This window comes from Mus musculus, chromosome 5 (assembly GCF_000001635.26).
Source record: "Mus musculus strain C57BL/6J chromosome 5, GRCm38.p6 C57BL/6J".
In the NCBI taxonomy this organism is placed as follows: domain Eukaryota; kingdom Metazoa; phylum Chordata; class Mammalia; order Rodentia; family Muridae; genus Mus; species Mus musculus.
The window spans coordinates 100,408,965-100,433,602 of NC_000071.6; the positions used below are offsets into that span (position 1 = coordinate 100,408,965).

A 24,638-nucleotide genomic window follows, 5' to 3' on the forward strand; every position below is an offset into this window, starting at 1 on the left:
ACAGAGGCTCACAACCACCACCACGTCTGGGTCCCGGGGCTCCATCTCAGTCTTTTGACCTTCATGACATATGGTACATACATATAGTACATATGCACTCAAACATATACACATACCTATAGACTAAAGAATAAATAACTGGGTGCGGTAGTACATGCTTTTAATTCCAGCACCCAAGAGACAGAGGCCAGGTAGATTTCTGTGAGCTCCAGGCCAGCCAAGTCTACATAGTGAGGCCCTGTCTCAAGAAACAAAAGCAACAACAACAACAAAAACCAATAATACCAATAATAATAATAATAATAGCAATAAATCTTTTTTTTAAAATCAGGCTCTATGTTTTAGAGCAGTTTTAGGTTTGTTAAATGCATAAGAAGTACAGATACAACAACTGTCCCTCCCCTCTAACACCCAGAACACTTCTTTCAACCCACGAGCCAATGCTGACTGCCATCCAATCCACAATTTATATTAGGCTTCACATTCAGTGTACACTTCATGGTTCTGAAAAGTGTATAATGAGGTATATTTACCATTATAGTATCCTATAGGGTAGTTTCCCTAACCTAACATCTGTATTCTGCCCTGCCTATATACATGAAACTTACATAATGATTTTTTTGTGAAGTGTACAAGGGTATGATCTATTTTTCAGGGTCCACAGTGGTATATTAATCAATACTTTCTTGTCCAAACTATTTGTTTTTTCATATCCATATGTCTTCTTGTTGATCCTAAGCCAGAGCAAAGAATTTCCAGCCTCCTGCCAGGAAGCAACTCACGTGTTCTTGTCTGTTCCTCTTGCTAGTCTCGAAGCTTTATTAAGTCACTTTCTTATCCCACAGATCACACAGATACTGAGCATACATGTCAAATATGTCCTTAGCTTTATGAAGGAATCTAGCCTTAATACCTTTTAGCATGAATGCAAGTACTGTCTTCTTCAGGCCAGTGGCACACGCCTTTAATCCCAGCACTTGGGAGGCAGAGGCAGGCAGATTTCTGAGTTCGAGGCCAGCCTGGTCTACAAAGTGAGTTCCAGGACAGCCAGGGCTATACAGAGAAACCCTGTCTCGAAAACACCAAAAAAAAAAAAAAAGAGAGAAATCAATATGTAAGTTCCACGTACATATGAAGGAAGGGAGGGGCGGAGGGAAAAGAGGGCAGAATGCAGATTTTAGGTTAGGGAAACCACCTTGTAGAATACTATTCATATATCATGTGTATGTGTTAGTGTGTATAAAATGCATAAGCACATGAGTGTGTGTATATGTGTGTACCAGCAATGCACCTGAGAAGCTATCTACCTTCTTTTCTAAGATAGTGTTTCTCTCTCTTTTTTTTAAAGATTTATTTATTTATTTAATATATATGAGTACACCACCATTGCTCTCTTCAGACACACCAGAAGAGGTATCAGACCCCATTACAGATGGTTCTGAGTCACCATGTGGTTGCTGAGAATTGAACTTAGGACCTCTGGAAGAGGAGCTGGTGCTCTTAACCGCCGAGTCATCTCTCCAGCCCAAGACAGTGTTTCTCTGTACAGCTAAGCTAGGCTGTCTGGTGGTGAGCCCAGGAGATCTTGTCTCCACCTCCCCAGCACTGGGTTCTTCAGTGCAGGCCGTCGTGACCAGCTTTGTTACCTAGTTTTATAACCTGTATTCTGCTTCTGTTCATTCTTTTTGTGTAGCTATTATTTTTTTCTAAAACGTTTTGATTTTCATTTCAATATACTTCAAGTTCTTTGTAATTTTAAATAATTATATTTAATGGCATTAGTCCTCAATTTATTCATTAACTCTAGCTGTACATATGAAGTTAGCTCATATAATCTTACCTAAATTTATTTTTACGTATGTGGATGTTTTTATACTGTGTGGATGTCTGTATACTGTGTGTGTATACAATACACAGTGACCTTAGGGACCAGAGGGCGGTGTCAGTCACTGGAATTAGGGTTAGAAGTGGTTGTGAGAACCTGGGTCTTCTGCAAAAGAAGAAAGTGCTCTTAACTGCTGAGCCATCTTTCCAGCCCTGGCTCACAGAATCTTCCTGCTGCTCTCATGATCCTGGCTAAGTCAGGAGCATCATCTCTCAGGATTTACCTTCGTGTAGCTAAATATGCTTGCATTTCTACTGATGCATTTGTCAGCTTTGAAAGATGTCCTCTGAATCCGGGTCATCACAGACACAGAAATGTACCAACTCTCACACCCACTTTCCCCTTCCCTGCGTTTCTGAACCCTTCCTCTAGTGAGGAAACGCTCTCGGAGCTCTGTGGCTGCACTCTGCACTCAGGGCCCTAGGTGCCCTTCAGAGGAGCAAGGTCACTTCATTCGCCTCTATAAAAGGGCTGCAGACTTGAGTTGTATGCATTCAAATTGTTTCTACTTGAATCATAAAATTAAGGTATAGAAAGTTAGGCAATTTGCGCAAGGTGACAAGAAACAGCCAAGTGTGAGTTCAGAAGTTTAACTCCAAAATTAAACTGCCTATGTTTGAGTATTCAGTTTTTCTATCATCATCAAATTGTGAGTATACACACACACACACACACACACACACACACACACACACACACACATACGGCTATAACTGAATGGTTAGAGTGCCAACCTAGCAGGCCACAGACCCTGTAGCCCCAGCACTCCAGAGGAAGTGGGACAATCAAGAGTTCAAGGACATATTCTGCCTCAGCTACTTCCAGGACAGACTAGGTCCACAGGACCCTGTTTTAAATCAACAACAATAAAAAATATTAGATTAAAAAAACACTAGGAAAGGCAGGCAAGGTAGCTCAGTGAATTAAGGTTGAGGAGGCAAACTCAGCAGCCTGTGTTTGACCTTGAGTGTGACACCCAGGGTACAACGGACACCAACGCTGTCTTTGGACCCCACCTGCACACAGGGCACACCTGCACCCACCCACGTACATACAGATAGTAATCATTTTAATTTAAAAATAAAAACATTATTATTCTGATGAAACAATATCACGGTGATGCACCAACATTCAAGCACCCGGACACTAAGAGACAAGAAGCTCCTTTTAGAAGTTAGGTGTGATGGCGCACACCTGTCAGGTCAGCCCTCCACAGTGGAAGCAAGAGGAAGAAGAGTTTGAGGTCATCTTCCACTACAGAGCAAGTGTGAGGCCAGCTCAGCTACAGAGACCCTGTCTCAAAGAAAGCGAACAAGAAAAGAAACTCTTTTTTTTTACAAAGTACTAGAGACAAACTGGGCACAGTGCTACACAGTGCTACAAGCCTGCAGGAGGTCAGGAGTGCCAGGCCAACCTAGCGACAAGAGGCCATCTTAAAAACCTGGACGGAGAGCCTGGCTTACACAGTGAGTTCCAGGACAGCCAGAGCTACAGAGTAAGACCCAGAATCAAAACAACACAACAAACAATCAACAGGGAGAAAACACAGCAAAGGCGTGCTAGGTAAGGTAGGATACACACTTGCCCCCCGAGTTTGGGAGCCCGCCTCTGCTACTATTAAATATGCTGTTAGATGTTGCTTAGCTCTTCTGGGCCCTGTTTCTACACTTGTAAAAGGTCACTACCTCATTGGATAATATGAAATTTAAACAGGATAGCATGGATTATAGAGAACCAAATAAAGTGCTCTGCACATAGATTAGTGTTTGGATGCACTTGTGCTGTAATTCTAATTTTTCAGGAAGGAAGGAAGGGTCACATATCTGAGTCTTTCCTTCACTACGGAGCAAGTTCTGAGGTATGGAAAAAGTATATGGAAGTTTTGTTTTAACTTCTTATGATTATATACAAGGGGAAACAAATGCACTAATGACCTAGATAAGCTAAAAAAAAAGTGTCAGATAAATCCTTTTTATTAATTTTTAACTGCTTATATAATCTCATAAAAAACACTAGCAAGGAGTGGGTAGAAGTTAATTTCAGAATAATTTCTAAAAGGAAAACAAATTGTTATTTTTTTTAAGCTGGTGTTTGGGTTTAGAAATCATTAGTAAAGCACACAGAGCCCTAAAATCTCTAGATAGATAGATAGATATTCTGACTAGAATTACAGTATACTTACTGACAGCAAAGGTCCAAGGGCTACCTAATTCCTGAATGTTTAGTTAATGTGTAACACAGAGATAACCACGGGGACATAAAATGGCTAAGTCAGAACTCAAAGCACTCCTAATGTATCTATTTCTTTGCTCTAATGCCCAAAGTTCTAGTAAAGACTATTCCTCTTATTAACCTATGCAGAACAAAGTTTCAGTGCAGCTGCATGGAAAGAAAACCCCGTTACAATGACGGCCTACACCTATGCAGTCAGCTATGAGTCAAATTAAACAAGAATAGCCTACTCCGTGTATTTACAAACTAAGCTTCGAATTTCACTGGATTTTCTGTTACAAATATTTAATTGCAGATGACTTTCTTAGAACATGGGGGACAGAATGAAGCCATCTGTGCTTCTCAATGACAATCTATCTTTATAGTTTTGTGTAGCTTTTCAATACTACGTGATTATATTCACATTGAGCATAATTCATTTAAAAGCATTTCATCCAGAACATAATCATAGTAGAAATAGGAAATGAGGACTTTGAGGACATTCGCTAGTTCGTCCCCACCATCTGCAAGTCAGTATTCCAGCGCAGTGATAGACTGAGGCTGGAACAGACACCCTTTGCTGAAACCTCAGCCTAAGTCTCAGCTCCAACCCTCACATCACTGCATCTTTGTGGTTCTGCTCCTCCCCCACAAAGCTATCCACATCATAGCTTGTGAGAATTAAATGTTTAGGACACTGTCTAGCTCATAGTAAATAAATACAATTAACTAACTATTCTGAAACCACAATTTAAAGGGATGGGAGAAAAGGCTTATCCATTAAGGATGCTTCTTGTTCTCAATTCACAATTTAAACCGTCTATCCCAACAAGTCTTCAAGAATACATCTACGTGCTAGGTGAGGTGGCACACAGAGGAGTGTAACCCTAGTGCTGGAGACTAGAGGTAGGAGAGCAGCAGTTTTGGGCCAGCCTGGGCTAAACAGATAAGGTCTAAAAAAACAAGCAAACAAACAAAGCAAGAGTTAGGGATGCAGCTCACAGTGCATACCTAGAATATCCAAGGTCCTGGGCCTTTCTCCCATCAATAAAAAACAAAACAAAACCACCCAAAACCTAACATCTGAGGAACATTATGTTCCAGACAAGAACTTCTATTTTTTAACTCACTTTCTCTCCATGATAATTACATTGAACTAAGTAGAAACTTTCTTCTTTCTAGTGACTTTTTTTTAGTATTTTTAAATCATATGCATATGTGTTTGTGTATATGTAGGTGACTTGTAGGTGACTGAGAGCCACCTGATGTTGGTGATCCCCAGGAAGAGCAGCGTGTGCTCCCGATGAGCCACCTCTGCGGTTCTAAACTCATTTTCACATTGCAAGTTTTATGTAGCAACATGAAAGCCAACAGTACTATTCTGTCAAAAACAGCAACCTTGCAAACAGCTGCCCCACACCTCAGAGGTGACAGACTCAGCACCTTTGATTCTTATACGGAGAGTGCAAACCCGAGCCTGGGACCATTTTTAGTAAAGGTCCACGTGGGCAGAATAACTCACAAAGGACAGGAATATTTGTTCTCCAAAAGCTCCTTAGCACTATCAGCTGTTCCAGGCTCACTTCACTCAACCAAACTTAAAAAAAAAAAAAAAAAAAAAAAAATCAACCGCGGTTGCAGAACTGCATGTTATCTTATAAATCTACAAGATAAAATGTTAGGAGAAGAAGTTAATCTACAATAAAAGAAAATACTTCCAGTGTGATGGTAGATGCCTGAAATCCCACAGCTCCGGAGGTTAGAGAAGGAGGGTCAGAATTCAAGGTCATCCTTAGCTAATCAATAAGTCTGAGACTACTCCGGGCCACAAGAGACCCTATCTCAAAGAATGAAGGAAACGGGGAAGAAGAGAGGGAGAAACAAAAAGAAATTAATTTTGCTGTATCACTTGACAAGTCTTTAATGCGGGATTTTTGAACCTCATGAAATTACACAGAAAATCCTACCCAGGTATGTGCATACAGTGTGCGCATGCTTTTCTAGGAAAAGCCCGATGCTTCCAAAGGGGGATGAAAATGCCAAAAGACTGATAGCCATTGCCTTTAACAGTTCACAAATATCTTTCTACTCTTACATGTTTCAGGGGGGGAAAAAAACCTGTTTACAAAATTTACCAGTGAAATCCAAATCTCATCGCAAATCTCACATTTCCAGACTCCACAATGTGTAACATTCACAATTAAGATAGAAATTATCCAAAAGTTCTTATTCCCTGCAAACCTTTCTTGGTTTGCTGTAACGAAGAGAAACAAGGACAGAATTACTTAAAAGGGCAGTACATTTTATCCAACTCCTGAATAATCAGGATATAGAGGATACGGTCACATGAGCGAGCTTCTAATTTTATTTATACATATAAATATATATATATATATAAGAGTTACAATTGTAGACAAAGAGCCAAGTTTCAACTTTGTATAGTTTAACAATTTGGAGGAACTATCAAAAAAACTCTTGCAACTTCCAGGAAGACCTGCAGAATTAGTTCTACGAGCTCACAGAAAAAGTTTACATGCCCACAAGTCCAGGCAGTTATTTTACAACTGCCTCACAATGTAATTTAATACAACAGCAGCAAAATCATATGCTTTTGAAGCACCGGCTGTGATTAGCGACTGCTGTCGCTAAATAATACAGTCCTAGTTAAACGACAGTAGCCTTCCTTTCAAATCTATGGTCCTTTAAATCTGGCAACAGTTCAAACACAACTTAACACAAAAATCTCAACCTAGGTGAAGTCAAAGAAATCATCCCGAGGTCTGTTTCCCTTCCATGCCCTTGGGGATCGCACCACTTTGTGCACAGGGACTGAAAGGTTAACCTCAAACTCACTCCCGAGCAGGGCAGCCTGGAAACGTCGGCAGAGGATGACCGGCACGATCACCCGCCTGCTGCGACTCCAGGCGTTGTCCCGGCGGGGCCGAAACGAGACGGGGGCGCGCCGTCAGCGGAGAACGGGCCTCGGGCCTCGGCAGCGGACACCGAACCTGGCGAGGGGCAGGAAACAAACGGCGGACACACCTGGCGGACCTCAGCGACCTGTCCTGCGTTAGCCGGCGAGCGTCGGCCTCTCCCCGGATCCGCCGCCGCCGCCCCTCCTCCGCGGCCCAGGGCCACCTCCACGCTCCGCTCCAACGTGGCAGCCGCAGCCCCGCCTGCGGGCCGGCACTTCCGGGTGCGGCAACTCGCCACGCCCACCCGGCCAGCCGGCACTTCCGGGAGCAGCGGCTCGCTCCTCCCACCCCGCGGGACAGCACTTCCGGGAGCAGCCACTCCGGTAGGCTAGTCTGGCCGGAGGTAAGGATTCAGCCGCGCGGCGTGAGGAGGCGCCTAAACTTCAGGATGCATCCGCTTGGCGGTAGATCAAGGGGAAGTCGAGCTGGGCGTCTCCGTCGGGGAAGGAGAGCGGTGACCGCGAGGACGCCACGTAGCACTCCTGTGAGGCGTCAGCAGCTGCTGGCGACAATACCCACACTAGACAAGGCGGGCGAAAACTGGCTGCAAGGACCGGTTCAGTTTGTGACTCGGCTAAGTTAATTATTGGTTTTGCGTCTTCCCTTTGAGAACTTACGTGATTTTGTCGCACACACCCAAAGGCTTATACTCTATAGAGGCTTAGCTGCGTGAGTGAGGTATATCGAATTAAGTTCATATTCTTAATATTTCAGTAGCTATCCATGGTATTCAAACCTATTAGCACTCGCCCTGGGCTACCGGAACAAAATAAGCGTGTGTGTGTGTGTTGCTCTCAGATTGGAGCATTGAGATTTTCGTTTAGGGATATAGATAGATAGATAGGTAGGTAGGTAGGTAGGTAGGTAGGTAGGTAGGTAGGTAGGTAGATAGATAGATAGATAGATAGATAGATAGATAGATAGAGATAAAGATATAAACCAGTAACTGGAAATGTAGAAGCTGGTCTGTAGAGCAAAAGAATGAAATGGGTGCTGAATTGGGCCCATGCATATGATGCCACCACACTCAAGAAGTAGAGGCAGAAAGATCAGGAGTTCGAGGCTAGTCTAAATCCAGGTCACCTTAGGCTGCAAGAGAGCCTTTCTTGAAAAGCAAAAGAAAATACACCACCACCAAAGGCTGGAGAGACGGCTTAACAGTTGAGAGCACTTGCTGCTCTTACAGAGGGCTTGGGTTTATTTCACAGAACCCATACGGCAGTGCACAAGTATTTGTGACTCCAGTTTTAAAGGACCCTACACCATCTTCTGACCTCCAGCAATATCTGCATGCAATAAAGCACATACATAAATACAGGCACTCAACACATAAAAAGTGAATAAACCATAAACAACAAAAGAAATTAGGTGCTGAAATTCTCTATCCCAACTTAAGCTAGGTCTAGTACATTTCTGTACATTTTAACAAGATGGGGTTGGTTTGGGACCCTTTGGTCCCAGACACTTAAACTATCTCCCTTAGAGCTCCCAACCTTAACGTATGTGCTGCCTGGTTGTACTTTTAATTTAAGGTGGGATTATTTCATCAGTGAACTCAAGCCAGATGAAAATCACTTGTCATAAACTATTAGCACCTGGACTGAACTGAGATCTCCTAACTTATTACCCTTGTTGACCACACCCAAGTCTCCTGTAACACCTTGCTTATAGACTCCTTACATGAATGTAATTTTTGTTTGTTTGTTTGTTTTTGGTTTTCGAGACAAGGTTTCTCTGTGTAGCCCTGGCTGTCCTGGAACTCACTCTGTAGACCAGGCTGGCCTCGAACTCAGAAATCCGCCTGCCTCTGCCTCCCAAGTGCTGGGATTAAAGGCGTGCGCCACCACGCCCGGCTGAAAGTAATGCTAGTGATGCTTCTTTATTGAACACAAGGTATCAGCAAGCTGGACTTTGAGGCAGAAGCAGGAAGATTGTGAGGCCAGCCTGAACTGCATGGTGACTCCTTGTCTTTCCATGCTGAGGGTATACTTTATAGTGGGAGTTTTTGCATAGCATACACAAAGCTGTTTGATCCCTAGCAACAAGCTGGTAGTCAGAAGTACTGGAAAGTGGACATGTCTTTTATTCACCCCCTCTGTGTTCTACATATGTATTTCACTTTAAAAAGCAAGTTTACAGAGTTGAGAAAATGGTGGCCCGGCCCACCCCACCCCAGCATGAGGATAGGACCTATGTATCAGCTTAGGGCAGCAGCCACCATCTGTCACTCCAGCAGTAGAGGGACGGAGACAGGCAGTGATCCCTGGTATAACCAACAGCTGTCCATGAACTTGCTAACCTGTCTAAGTGGCTGGGATTCAGTCCTGTACCACCAGGTTGACTGTGGGGGACTGGTGGTAAAGTGATAGTTGTACAATATCAGAGTTTGCAAAGGACCACCTGCCCCTATCAAGGAAAACCTAGTACCATTCACAAGTCTTTTAGCTCATCTCAGTCAATTTATTAATCAAGCCTTGTTCCATGAGAATGAAACTTTCAGAAAGAAAGTTCATTTCCAGACTCTACTCATTGAAGCCAGAATGGAGGTAACTAAACACCTATGTGGTGGATAGAGTCAGTAAAATTCACCATTCAGATAGAAGACTGCAGGGAGAGGTGGCAGCGCTCGCTGCCTGTCACACAGCTCTTGATTCCTGCGATGCAAAGAACAAGTCTGACTGGTTAGTGTTCTCTGTGGCATTGCTGTCACACATCCTGCAGCGCCTCAGAAAGGCCTGGTTGTGGCTGTTTAGGTCTCTTCTGGAGCTTCAGGCAGCATGAAATCTTTTTACTCTTAACTATGTGTCTATGGAAAGGTCGGGTGGACGTTGATCCAGGCGTCAGTTCATCCTTGGTTCCTCTGAAAAGAACATTAGCTCTTAACCTTAGGCTATGTCTCCAGCCCTTACATGAAATCTTGAAGCTGTCCTTACAGGAGCACCAGTCATGACTAGCTTTTATCCAACTGCCAAGACGGGCATTGGGCTCCAATTATGTAAGCTAGTTGCACTTTGACTTTAGGGGGTAAATGTGACCAGAAAGGAGATGACAACCTTAGGAGCCTCCTGCGTTGTGTCAGCAACTGGTTATTTTGTTTCACTGGGTTTTAGAAGATGGGTACAACAGAGGAAGAGGGAAAGAGCAAGGCATGGTGGCACATGCCTATAATGCCAGTGTGTGGGAGAGAGGCACAAAGACAAGTTGGAGGTAATGCTCAGCCTGTGCTAGCATTCTCTTGAGAAGACATAGCAGCCTACAGTGAGCTGAGGAACACAAGTAGCCCATGACTGTTAAGTCAGCCCTAGAACTGGAATTTGTATTGTGAAGAAATGATTGCACTTAAGGAAGTTCCAGAAACTTACCTCCCAATGCCGAGGCTACAGCAATAGAAGAGGCCTGACCCCTGGGGAGGAAGGGGATCAATCAGTGACCCCAACTAACAGGGCATCCCCAAGAGATCAAGGGCCCAATCGATATCCAAGGGACAACCCTCTTAAAGGGGTGTTTTACCTTATGGAAGACTCCTGACAAGGTCATGAACCCTGGGTTCCAGTTACTGGATGAGATGTCATAAAGTCCTCAGATGGATTCGGTCCCAGTGATGCAGGCCAGAAGGGAAAGACAGTGCAGCAAAAAAGAAGTGATGGAGGTTTGGATGAGGTACAGCCTGTTGGGTACGCAGATTCTACCCCTCAGTGGCTGCCAACCCGAGGAGCCTAGGAAAGTGACAAGCTGCCTGACAAAGGGGACAGCAGGTCCCTACCAGACAAAGCAAGGCAGTGTGACATACTACAGACACAACTAACAGGCAGGAATGATAAACTCTCCTACAAAGACCAGGAACACTGGTCCCCGACACCCCTGCTGGGGACCTTTGGGTGTCACCAGAAAGTTGCCCTGACCACTTGATTGAAGGAGAGCCCTAACTCAGAGGAAAAGAGGAGTTTCAGCTTTCCCCACACCCTTATATGGGCAACAAATGCTGTGGTTTGGAGCAGCAAGCAATAAAGAGCTCACCAAGTCAGAGCAGGAGAAAACGCTGTTCTTACTATACTACAGATGACCAGCAGCTAAGACTGATGGAGTTGATTTGTCAGAGGACAAACTGGCCGTTTTTATTAGGCAGCTATGCCATGTACTGTGCCCCTGCAATGTAAATGAGGCTACTTCTGTTTGCCTGAGCTAGTCCTCCACAGAAAGCAACTTGAACAGGAAGTTACAGTTGAGTTGACTGGCTGCAGTCACATCAGTCCAACACAGCACTCTTGCTTTTTCTCGACAATGCAGAGACTTCAAATTCACATTTAAAGTTGGGCTGGTGAGCCAGCTCAGTAGTTAAGAGAGCTTATGGTTCATCAGAGGCCGGAGAGTTCAGTTTCCAACACCCAGTTCAGACAGCTCACAACTGCCTATAACTCCAGCTGCACTCTGAGGGCACTTCAGGCAAACAGCATTACCATTACAAATAAATCTTTACCAAAAAGGAAAAGGTTTACAAAGACTTTAATTCTTTTCACAATTTTGATCCCTTTGATCACAATTTTGATCCCCAAACCATGATAAAGTTTTGAACAAAACTGTCACAAACAGCTGGGCGTAGTGGCGCACGCCTTTAATCCCAGCACTTGGGAGGCAGAGGCAGGCGGATTTCTGAGTTCGAGGACAGCCAGGGCTACACAGAGAAACCCTGTCTCGAAAAAAAAAAAAAAACAAAAAACAAAAAAACCTGTCACAAAGCATCCAGCATTGTTCCATAATCCTTTGCACCATGTTTACATTTCAATAAAACACAACATTCTAATGTTTCAGTTTTACTATTTTGATTTTTTAATTACATTTATTTACATATTGTGTATATGTGGTCAGAAGACAACTTTCAGGAGTCAGGTCTCTTCTTCCACACTGTGGGTCCCAGGAATTAACGGAGGTCACCAGGCCTGTGTGAAGAACAGGTTTGTTAGAGCAGGAAAGGCACAGGCCCTGGAGGAGTGCAGACGCGTGGGTGAGTAAGCTCCGAGAGCCTGGGCTCTGGTCCACGGGGCAGGTCACTGTATTGTTATAGGCCATTTGGTATAGAACATTTTACTTTTTCATCACTGGCAGAAAAAGATTGTTTTGAACCAAGTGTCTCATTGATTTTATGGTTTTGCTTTCCAACTGATTCTAGTTTTCTCACCAGTCCCCTAAGTTATTTCCTTAAATTTTAACTAACTTTAGAGACATCTCTGTAGTTTTAGGTTCTCTGGTGAGAAGGGACAAACTAGGACAGCAGGCGGGAGTGCCATAAGGAGAGGGTCACTCACAGAAGGAGCCAGAAACTGAACTGTAGGCTGGCAGTTCCCATCTCCCCTTTGCAATTTGTTCCTTTAATTTCTGGGCCATACCTTGTAATGTCGAAGTGACAGTCTTCATTTAGAAAGAGATTAGTGGCCCTTCTAGCAGTCAGCAGGTCTGGCCCCCAACCAGCCCCCCATTTTGTAATTCACCACAGTCCATTTGGTCCTCCATGGCCATGGAAAAAATACCCCTGTACACCACACCCACCCCAGCCCTGACTCCTAATCCACTAACAGGTGTGGTCTGTCTACAGTAATGCGCGTACCCAGGTGAGTTGGGCCAGGGTACAAGTACATGTCCAGTTGGCTGGTGGGCATATATCCTTCCACACATAAAGAAAATGCCCAGGCATGGATGTCAACAGGGAGAATAGTTACTGGCTCTTACACAGCCAAAGGTTTGGTCACACTGATCCCCAGTCATGTTTTCTACTGGTTGTATCCCCTCAAAGTTATTTATACACAGCAGGACTGGGGAAAAACCAAGCCAGCAATCACAGAAATCCCAAGCACCTAAAAGACTGAGGCATAATTAGAGCTGAAGGCCAGCCTTGTAACTCTACATAAAGAACTTAGTAAGTTCACAAATCCCTTACCTTATATAAATCTTCAAATTAATGAATATTTCTGTAAGTGTTACTCTTACAAAAAACATCCTTTGATTTCATTCCTACAAGAAAAACGGACAAATAAGTGCAAAATTACACCACATATTTAAACCCTGACTCTAGACAGCAATGGAGAAAGCTAGTCTCAGGCAGCTGCACTTGCTGAATATAAGCTCTACTTAGAAAAGCTTTGTTCCAAGTATCAATTCTCTAATGTAAAACATTTCAAAAAATTCATAAAGCCTAGCCAAGTATATTATTATACTATCTACTTTGTTCAGACCATCTCATGTCACCTTAGTGCATCTTCTCATCAAGCGAACCGCATATGGGAATGCCTACCTTATCATATAATAAAACTGCTTCTTTTGTGAATATTTATTTTATGTTGCATGCAAGAGTGTTTCGCCTGTGTGAATGCTTGTGTGCAGAGAGGGCTTTAGGTCCCCTGGGACTGGAGGTACAGGTGGTTGTGAGCGGCCATGCCAGTGCTCTTCACCACTGACCTATCTCTCCAGCTGCTTTAAACATACACAGTACTTTTTAGAGGTTTCCAACTAAGATCTTCCTAGCAGGCATGGCCAGCCTGTAACCCAGATGCAACACCATGCACCTGAAAATACCTATGAGTGCAACCCAACAGTTGCAATTACACTTAAGAACGTCATATGTGGTTTTGTTTTTGATAGCCCAATTATGTTGCTCTCATGCATCAACTTTGAAGGTGACCATGTTATGCCTCAACTTCAAAGTCAGTCTTATTTTTGAGTAAAGTAGGTTCTATGGACAGGAAGAGTAATGAAAGGCCACCAGACAGGCAGTATCAGGCTCTTAATGTGTCGGCCAGTCCTGGGTCATCAGCCTGACTAAGCCAAGCGGCTGGGCACAAATGAGGTGTTCTTAACTGGATCCCTGGAGGTGGGAAGGGCACACCTTCTGGTGACAAATCCATGGAAGTTTTCACTTTCCACCAACTTGCCCACACCTCTTGCTGGAATCAGAAGTTCTTGCAGATTCCAATGTTTCTCTACCATATCAGAACTCATGGACTTCCTGACCAGCTTCCTGGCCTCTCATTGTTGAGCTAGCTGGACCAAAGCCGTGATAGTAAATCTGCCTTTGATATATACATGTCTATATGTGTGTATCCATTTATCCTTTCAGTTCTGTACCTTTAAAGAACCCAGACTGATAACAGTATTCTACAGAGTATTGTGGGACAATGGGCTATGCACAGACAGCCTGGTCTCCAGTCAAGCTGAGGTCTTGAACCCCAGTGGTACCTGATGCGTGGTAATTTCCACCTACATGGGATGGTAGGCGTTAGATCATGTCTCCTGGACCCCTAGAGCTCCTGTCGAAGTTACTGCCCCCACAAGAGAGGCATGTGGCTAACAGTGATGAAGACAATGTCCCAAGCTTCTGGCCTTCTGGCTAGACTCCTCCAATTACCTAGCAAAAGCAAGATAAGCAGCCCACCATAAGAGGGGCTGTTTAGCCCCTCCTTGCTCTCTTAAGCTTTCACCTTTCTTACTCTCTAGCTCCTTCTTTCTTTCCCTTCCCACCTCTCTAAGCTTTTACCTCTCTCTCTCTCTCTCTCTCTCTCTCTCTCCTCTCTCTCAGCCTTCACCTTTCTTACTAACTCTCTTTCCCTTCCCCCTTCTCTCTTCTTGGCCATGGTCAGTGTCTGTCTCTGTCTCTCTCTCTCGGAGACTGAGAACCTGGTACCAGGTTCTTGTCCACTCCCTGCCGTGTGGGGTCAGCGGCTTCACAAAGCCAGATGCCAACCCAGAGCCACATGGAGAGTGACCAGCAATCCTCCCACGTCTGACTGCCCAGAGCACCGGAACTCTGGCAGGACAGATTCTCTCCCACTCCCCTCTTTCCCACACACCCACGTCCCGCAGAGTATCAGCATTCTGACTTCCTGATAGTCAATCCTGCTCATGAAGAGAAGCCAATGCCCACAAAGGGGCAAAGAAGCACCACCAAGGGGACAAGTACTGTGTAAATCTATGCTTATCACACTCTGCAACCAAGCTTTGGGAGGAGATGTAAACATACTTCAGTAATGTTAAGTATTTGACCACAGTCCCACTCCAAAAAGTACTAGGCATGGGGATACCTAATTTTATTATAGTTCCACCAGCTGTTTCAATTACCTCCATAATTAAGTAGAAATGTTCCAGGAAAACAACCAACACATCCTGACTACAAACACTTTAAATGCCCCAGGAACTTTCCACATACATAAACTATATGCAAACATAGGCAAGAAAAAAATCGAGTACCTCAAGAAAGATGTGTGAATTGGAGGCCTGCCTGGTCTACATAGTGAGGTCCAGGACAGCCAGGAATATGCAGACTGCCTTGAAAAGCCAAAGTTGGGGTTGGGAGAACACCCCACTAGGCTGGAGAGCTAGCTCAATAGTTCTGAGAACTAGCTGCCCCGAGCAGCCACATGGCTCACAGCCCTGCTGACTCAGTTCCAGAGGACCTAAGTCCCTCTTCTGGGCATGAATTGGGTGCAGACACACATCGGCATTAACACCCATACACAGAAACAGTTTTTAAGAAGGAACCACTTACTTGGACATGCATGCTCTTATACTCAGTCCTGGATTCAAATACTGAATCCAAATCATAAATGTGAAATGGACACTTTAAAGAAGCCAGCTGATAGTCAACCTCCAAGATACTAGCTATGAGGCAAAGGATGGAATCTTTAAAACAGGAACCTTGTGAATGAGTTACAGTAGGGCACATCATTAACGGTGCTGAGAGAACTAGCAAAGAATCTGATAATAGTCAGATGCTCAAGAGGCACAGCGCTAACCCTACAGTAGAGTTGACTGTTCTGCCCACAGGGCCACTGTGAGAAACAACTGTGGAAAATAAAAGCTCAAACTACAGCAAAATGCCTGGCATCTCTGAAACTCAGAGGGATTTGCTGTAGAGACTGTGTACTGGCTAGCTTTGTGTCAACTTGACACAGCTGGAGTTATCACAGAGAAAGGAGCTTCAGTTGAGGAAATGCCCCCATGAGATCCAGCTGTAAGGCATTTTCTCAATCAGTGATCAAGGGGGAAGGACCCCTTGTGGGTGGAACCATCTCTGGACTGGTAGTCTTGGCTGGTAGTCTTAGTCAGAGAGCAGGCTGAGCAAGCCAGGGGAAGCCAGCCAGTAAGGAACATCCCTCTATAGCTTTCTGCATCAGCTCCTGCTTTCTGACCTGCTTGAGTTCCAGTCCTGACTTCCTTGGTGATGAACAGCAATGCGGAAGTGTAAGCTGAATAAACCCTTCCCTTCCCAACTTACTTCTTGGTCATGTTTGTGCAGGAATAGAAACCCTAAGACAGAAATTGGTACCGGAAGTGGGGTATTCCTATGACAACCTGACCATGTTTTGGGGAGGACTGTGGAAGGACTTTGGAACTTTGGGCCAGAAGATCCATTCGCTGTTAAGAGCTCTGTGAGATGTTGTGTAGGAGCTTGGAAGATAATGTTGAGAACATTGCAGAAAAATGGAGGCCTGGCTTGTGAAACTTCAGAGGTAAAATTAAAGACTTTTTTCAGGGCCACTGCTATTTTGGATTGTGAAGGTTCTGTGGTTCTGAAGAATCAGCTGTGATTAACAAGATACAAGAACTACTAAAGTTAAACCTTTGCATTACTGGAACTATTGATGCTGGTTAACTGGAGCTAAGAAATTAGCGGTGATTAAGAAGAGACCAGCATCACTGAGGTGAAATCTTCTGGGAAGGGTTTTCTGAGAGCACAGAGGCTGTGTTCCAGAGATAGCCAAGGTTGTACCTTGTGCTGTGGCTGGACTTGGTAATATGTAAGAGTCACCCAGGTGGTACTGGTTTTGAAGGCATGAAGGGGTCACGCAGAGCACCTAAGGCTCGGCACTGTGAGAGGCCATGGAAGGCCATTGGTGAAGGTGCAGCCTCAGTTGCAATTGATGGCCCAGGACTGAAGGGGTCATGCAAAGGGGTTGAGGCTTGGCACCATAAAGAGAGCCTATGAGAGGCTATTGGTGAAGGAGCTTCAGTTGAGGAAATGCCTCCATGAGATCCAGCTGTAAAGCATTTTCTCAATCAGTGATCAAGGGGGAGAGGCCCCTTGTGGGTGGGACCATCTCTGGGCTGGTAGTCTTGGTTCTATAAGAGAGCAGGCTGAGCAAGCCAGTGAGTAATATCCCTCCATGGTCTCTGCATCAGCTCCTGCTTTCTGACCTGCTTGAGTTCCAGTCCTGACTTCCTTTGGTGATGAACAGCAATGTGGAAAAGTGTAAGCCGAATAAACCCTTTCCTTCCCAACTTGCTTCTTGGTCATGATGTTTGTCCAGGAATAGAAACCCTGACTAAGACAGACTGCTTAAGAGTTAAGAGGACTGGGGTCCGATTCATAGCACACACATGGCAGCTTCACTCTCCAACTGCAGTGGCAGGGGATCTGATGCCCCCTTACAGCCTTCTCAGGCACCATGTATGCACACGGTGCAGACAAAACACCCACACACACAAAGGCCTGTCGTTAAGACAGGAGGCCTGGGTTGGAGAAACTTCCAAGTCGTCCTCTGACCTCCACACCAACAAGGACACAATGATTGTCTAAATAAAAGTTCTCTGCCACCCCGAAAATAGGTAATTAAGATTTCACCAAAGCCTTTAGGATTCCAGTCTTTACTTCATAATCTTTCCCAGACTGTATCACTCAGAATATTTAATATATACAAAACAAATGACTCTACCTTTCCTGTATTTCGTAATCATCTTCCAACGTCACGCATCTCTTCCAGGCATCACCGAGAACACAATTCCTGAAAAAAGATTGTATTTTAAATCGTGTGCCAGGGGCTGAGGCCTGTGGCTGCCGCATCTCCTTTAGGAAAGCTTGCATATCCTCATTAGTTCCTCAATAATCACAACGGCTCAGTATGTGAACAGCAGTGAAGAGTTTAATCATCGGATATGCAGCCACTAGCGGAAACAGCAAAGAGCTCAGAGCACTCCATGCCCACCAAGTTCTCTAATGTCTCTTAACGTTGCTGTTTTAGTTAAAGGTCTATGACATTTAAGTAAATGCCTTTTGCAGTCCCCCATCTGTCAGTATTACAATGTATCACATTACCAGAATTCAGAGCAGTATAGCCACAGGGCTTGTCAGAGGGACTCTCAGGACCCCTGCATCTCTCCTAGGAGACCCTCAGCAGCAGGCACCCAATTAAACAGGCATCTCACTGAGATGCTCCCAGGCTTTCTCCTCAGCTGCAGCACCCCCTTTTGTGAGAATCTCAGCAGATTATGTTTCTGAAACCACTTAGCCCGTGTGGTGGTCTGACATGGCCCCTCATGTATTCGCATGATCTGTCCCCAGGTGAGCTGTCCGGGAAGGATTAGGAGGTGTGGCCTTGTTGGAAACCAAAAGCCCATGCAGTGAGTCTTGCTCTCTGCTGGCAAAGCAGGATGTGAAGCAACGGTGCCAGCACCATGCCTTCCTGCCTGGCTGTCCCAGCATATAGGACTGACCCGTACAACGGTAAGCCAGCCCCAGCACAACGGACCAACCCCTACAACTGTAAGCCAGCCCCAGCATGATGGCTTCCTGTAAGAGTTGCTGTACTCATGCTGTGTCTTCACAGCCTAGGATTCCTGCTTCTCCGGTAGTGTCGTGGCACTTAGTACCTCATGTTCTTTTACTATGTTAACAATGTTGGAAAACCAAAGTATTCTTCGGGTACTATTCACTTCACAAAATTTTCTCCAATCATAACCTTGATACTTTTTGAAAATTTTTATTTTTCGGCATAGCTGTTTTACCTGTGCGTTTCTTTGTGTAGCACTGACTGGCTGTCCAAGAACTCACTCACTCTGTAGAGCAGGCTGGCAAGTGCTCTGCCCTTTAATCTGCTGCCTCTGCAGGGATTAAAGGCACACACTGCCACCGCTGCTGGCAATAAGGATGACCTCTTACCATTATTCTGTAGGAGAAAAGCCAGCCACAAAAATCCTATGTACTAAAGAAAAAACTCCGATGCACTAGTCTATTATCCCATCTATGTGAATCATACAGAACAGGCAATCTACAGGTACAGGTGCTCCTAGGGACTGGGGGACAAAGGGACAGCTAATGTGAATGGAGTTTCTTTGGAGAAGAGATAGGGTGCAGCTGGTAAAGCCTAGTGTTCCCAGAGCCCTAAGGTTCAACCTTCAGCACATTAACTGGGCTTGGCAGGAACACACACCACTGGGGAGGTGGAGGCAAGATGATCAATAGAACAGTCATGCCAAGCTACACAGCAAGTCTAATCTAGCCCGGGTTACATGAGACCTGTCTAAAAAAACAAAATGAATGTTTTTACAGGGTGGGGTTAGACCTCTACTCTAAAACTGGCCTGAACCTTTACTCCCAGCTTCATGGGAGACCCATTCAGAAAGATCACCCCCAGGTTGAAAACGGACTCTAGGAGACAAGCCCAGCTCAGTAAGATAAAATTGTATCTGTTCTAAAGGCAAGCGTAGGTTGGTGATGCAGTGACTGAAATCATGCACAAATCCTGGGCTTGAGTCCCAGCACTGCAAGATAAAAACCCCGATGTGCTGAGAGCTGATTACATGAGACCAGACTGAACTTCACTTAACTCACTGCCAATTGTGAAAAACCTCACCTAAGGATAAACACACAGCCTTGTATTCTTGACAGTCAAGCAAACACTTGTACCATAGCACCCGATTCCCCAGAAGTTCATGGGCTGCGTTTTATTTAAAAAAATAAAAATAAAAGGAAAAACCCAGCAAAATGTTGATTTCATCCAAATAAGATAAAAGCATATATAATGGAAAAACATGAATAAATTAATTCCTTGATGACTTCAATTCTCAGTAAAATAGGAGGTAAAAAAAACTTGTTGGAATTGAATTTTGTATCATTTGAAGGATACAAAGAAGTCAAAGGTTTTAATCACTGGGCTCCAATAAAATCGCCTAGTCCTGAAAGCTATCCACCCTCGATGCCCTATTCCCAAACTCAAACAAAGTTCTGTGGGCCCTAAGTTTCCGTACCCGTGCAGTTCCCATCGCACTGGAGACAGCAAGGGCCCGAGAGACCTCACCTTCTTTCATTAGCCACCTCCCATCTTCAGAAAAAGCGTTCTCTCATGAGGACAGCGGAGCAGTCCCACTCAAGCTGCTGTGCATCACATCCACAGCGCCAGGTCACATCGAGAGCTCCTGTGCCCCCTCGCCATCCGTGACCTACAAAAGAGACGAGATGAGGCCTGAGATCGCTCTTTTGTCCCGCCTGCTACACAACATTCGGCGGACATCACGACCTGTTCCTACCCATTTGGCGCCATTCTCCAATCAGTCCTTCCCGGCGCGCGCCACCATCGCCAGGGTCAGGCAGGCGTCAGCTCGGTTTCCACCTCTCTACTCCCCATGGCCATGCTCGCCCAAAGCGCGATGGCGCCGGATTGCGCGGGAGCTGGCGTAGACATGATGCCAGAGCGTTAACAAAAGGAGGACCGAATGGAAGCGAGAACGTGCCCACGGAGGCCCTTAAAGGCGCCAGGCCTCTCCGATTGGCTGCTTCGACATAGCATGGTATGTGATTGGCTACATGTCCAAAGCCCGCCCTTCCGGTCAAGCCGCCCAGTCCTCATGCGGAACAGAGTTTACCGCGACTCGAGCTCTCGCGGGAGCCCAGAAAAGGGACTTCGACAGAGTAGGATAGCCGGAAGTTGCTGTCCAGGGGACCGCAGCCTTGGGGACTGCTAGTGGAGTGTCTCGACCTGTCCTCCGGCTGTGTGGGCGATCGCAGCCGCCGAGCCCAGGCACTGCTATGGGACTGCAAAGGTGGGGCGGCGGCACATCGGCTAGCGTCGCCAGACATGTGCAACCGGACCTGGCTGGTGCTCCGCATTTGCCTTCCGGCTTGAGGGACGTTACTCAGAATGCTTTCTTTTTGCCGTTTATTGGGCGTCTGACTTGGTGAGCACCAGTCATCTCAGCCTTTCTGAGGTGTTGGTGAGAGTCAGTCATACCATGCTGAAGGCATACTGAGGAGAAAAGTAGGCGAAATCAATCCCTACTTAAACACTAGCTCCCAAGGAGAACCTTTTTGGTTGGTTTGTGGGGTGCTCTCTTCCTTTTATATCAGCCTGACCCGAGAAAACACGTGTAGTTCAAGCTGGCCTCACACTTGGGATCTTGGTGCATCAGCCTTCGCAGACCCAGCCCTGCACTACGCGTGAGACGTGGTCGCATTTTCTTACAATGTCAAGGGTTTGTTGAATAACAATAAATTCACACGTGATTCGAGTACCATCCTAAGTGCCAAACGTTAGCTTTTCCTTCTTGAATCAGTTTTCATTCGCCACCCCCAACCCCCTGAAAATCCCAAGCTTCTCCGTACTAGTCGGGAGATGTGTGTTAGACCAGAGCTGTGTGCTGCTTTGGATGAATATCGTTCTTGGCTCTTCCTAAAGATAGCACAAGATAATTTGGCTCTGGACCTGCAACTTCTAGACCTTTGTTTGGCTCTCCATCTGAACTCACCTGAGCTCTTCATTTCTTGTGATTGTCAATGAAATAATTCAGATGAGGCACACAAGAGAGCACTGTTGAAGATAAATGGGCTTTAGTACTGGAAAGTGAAGGAACCCAAAGGAGAGAGAAACAATGGCCAAAAAGACTGTTGGCATAAAAGCCTGCTCACAAGGAGCAAGAATGGGGCTGGAGAGATGGCTCAGCGGTTAAGAGCACCAACTGTTCTTCCAGAGCTCCTGAGTTTAATTCCCAGCAACCACATGGTGGCTCACAACCATCTATAATGGGATCTGATGTCCTCTTGTGTGTATGAAGAGAGCAGTGGTGTACTCATACACATAAATTAAAAACAAGGGGCAAAAATAGACACAGGCCAAGGAGATTCATGGTGCCAGCCTATATCCTTAGAAAGGGTTTAAAACTCAAATGTCTCTAGAACAAACAGTTGGTTTGGTTTTGATGGGTTGTTGTGTGTGTGTGTGTGTTTTGTGGGTTTTTTGTTTCTCCTCAGGTGACTGACAGGCCCACTTGGAGTAGCTTTGGGAAGGGGGAGGTGCATTGTGTTGACACCAGGCATAGTTGTGCACACCTTTAATCCCAGCACTCAGGAGAAAAAGGCAGGGGGGCCTCTGTTGTGTTCAAAGCCAGCCTGATCTACACACTTCCAGGATCCTGTGTGCTGGCTTGTTTTATGGCACCTTGACACGAGATAGCCATCAGAAGAAGGGATGATGCAACTCAGAAAATGCCTGCAGAAGATCTGGCTGGGGGGGGGGGGGCATGTAAGGCGTTTTCTTAATTAGTGACTGACTGGAGAGGGCCCAGTCTATTGTGGGTGGGGATCTCTCTGGGCTGGTGATGCTGGGTTCTATAAAAAACAAAACAGACTGAACAAGCCATGGAAAGCAAGCCCGTAAGCAGCACCCTTCCATGGCCTCTGCATCAGCACCTTCTTTGAGTTCCTGTCCTAACTTCCTTCAGTGATAGACTTTACTGTGAATGTGTGAGCCAAATAAATGCTTTCCTCCTCAACGTGCTTTTGGCTATGGTGTTTCATCACAGTAATGATAACCTTAACACACTGTCTCAAAAAAAATAAAATAAAAGACAGGACAGTGGTTATCTGTGTGCTTTACCACAAAACCTCCAGTAGGTACAGGTCTTATGATAGTTTGAGCAGTTTGGAACTGCCTCTCCTCGAAGGGCACCAAAAGCCCATTCCTTAGACCGTTCATTAGAGCCCTGCAATTTCAGTCAATGGTTTTGCATTTTGCTAATGGAGAGGAAGGGGTCCATTCTCAGACACCTCCAAGCCTATGAATTTTCCAACTAGCTACCAAACATGTACTTAGATTTTATAGGTGAAGACATAAATGTTATAGAGCTCAGATGACAGCTAAGAAGTAAAGAAGCAACATGGGAAATGGCTCAGCGGCTCTCTAAAGGATCCCCAGAACTTACCCAGAAAGCTTGGCAGATGGCAGCCACCTGTAACCCCAGCACAGAGAGGACGACAGGAGATTCCCCAGGACAAGTTGGCTAACTAGATTGGCAAACTCTGAGTTCACTAAAAGACTGCAGAAAGTGTACAATAGTCAAGGGGTCTCTACACAGGAGCAGTCACACATGCATGGGCCCTCACCCACACATGTACACATTCCTGACCATCTCAGTCTGCTTGATGAAAAAACTGCCTCTCAGATGTTATCCTCTGACTTAGCACATATGAACCATAGAACACATGGGCGCGCGCGCGCGCACACACACACACACACACACACACACACACACACACACTAAATAGATGTCATTTTGAAAAATATATCCCATAAGCTTTGGCATCTTTACCTCTTAAAGACTGAAATGAGTATCCTGTGATGGAGAAATGTGTGCCATCAGTCACGTCATCGAGCTGCTAAAGACCTAGATACCAGTTTCTTGAATGTCAGAGCTAAAACTAGTTTATCATCCCTTAAGCCATCATTCAGAGAAGGGCACAGTAGCACACCACGAAAGTCCAGCACTCAGAAGGTGGAGGCAGGAGCTCAAAGTCATCTCTAACTACACAGTAAGGTTGAGACCAGTGTAGACTTCATGAAACTTTGTCTCTGAAAAAAACAAATCATTCAGAATTTAAAACTTTTGCCAAGAAATACTAGTTATCCTTCTTGGAATACAGTTCAAGTTTGGTAATGTCAATTTGCTAAAGTGACTATCAATGTGTTCGCTGTAGACCTTCAGTATGTTAGCATTTTTATGAGTGTTCACTCAACTAATACTTTTTAAAGTTCACTTTTCTTTGTACATGAGACTATTAGTTATGGGCTGAAGGGATGGCTCGGCAGTTTAAGAGCACTGACTACTTTCCCAGAGGTCCTGAGTTCAAATTCCAGCAACCACAAGGTGGCTTACAACCATGTGTAATGGGGTCTGGTACCCTCTTCTGGTGTGTCTGAAGAGAGCAATGGTGGTATACTCATATGCATAAAATAAACAAATCTTAAAAAAGAATATTAATTATACACTAGGATGAAGTTTATGACAAATTAACAAAAACATTTGAGGACCCCAAAATGTACGGTTGATTGGAACAGATACCTAAGGGGTTCTTATTTGCAGTGTTTTCTCTTCAATAATATGAAATCTAATTCTCTTCAGTGTAGGCCCATGGCTACAACCTTTAGTTGTGTATTATGGATTGTGGTTGCGTGATCACATTAGTATCATGTTTGAGAGACACACTGTCTTCTGCTGCTGTGTGCTGGTACAAACATTTTATTACATGTTACACATGCCTATTAACAGCACATAGTCTCTCCTTATCAGAAAGTTCACATTTTCTTGGCTTATTTTATAACTTCTTCAATCTCAGTGGATGGGTTTATATGTCTGACCTATTCATATGATAAACTCATTGGTATCACTTGCTTGGAATATGAGTTTTCCAAAAGGGAGGAAAAAACTGTCCGGTGATGTTGTGAAGTTGATTTCTTAAGACAGAAATGTGAGCAGATCTTTTAACATGTTTCTCAAAACTTACGTTTTTGAGACAGGATATCATTATTAGCATT

General features: G+C 44.9%; 1 protein-coding gene and 1 long non-coding RNA gene across 22 annotated transcripts in view; both read right to left on the reverse strand.

The window, feature by feature from the left end:
• The window catches only part of Sec31a (Sec31 homolog A (S. cerevisiae)), a 54,625-nt gene extending 47,316 nt beyond the window's left edge, over positions 1-7,309 (reverse strand). For 6 of the 21 annotated variants that reach the window (XM_011249562.3, XM_011249561.3, XM_011249552.3 and 3 more), the window contains exon 1: positions 7,139-7,309. The gene's annotated coding sequence lies outside the window, so the exon portion shown is untranslated. Of the gene's footprint in view, positions 1-913; positions 1,064-6,949; positions 7,058-7,138 lie in introns of those variants that run through there. The other 15 variants (XM_011249563.3, XM_011249558.2, XM_011249555.3 and 12 more) reach the window with 7 other exon arrangements.
• A 4,568-nt stretch (positions 7,310-11,877) lies between these two features.
• 5430416N02Rik (RIKEN cDNA 5430416N02 gene) lies at positions 11,878-20,571 on the reverse strand. The gene is made up of 5 exons (NR_034038.1): positions 20,362-20,571; positions 20,133-20,274; positions 17,772-17,840; positions 13,004-13,077; positions 11,878-12,008 (listed from the first exon to the last, which is right to left on the reverse strand). It is a non-coding gene; the product is annotated as an RIKEN cDNA 5430416N02 gene (long non-coding RNA).
• Positions 20,572-24,638: the final 4,067 nt, after the last annotated feature.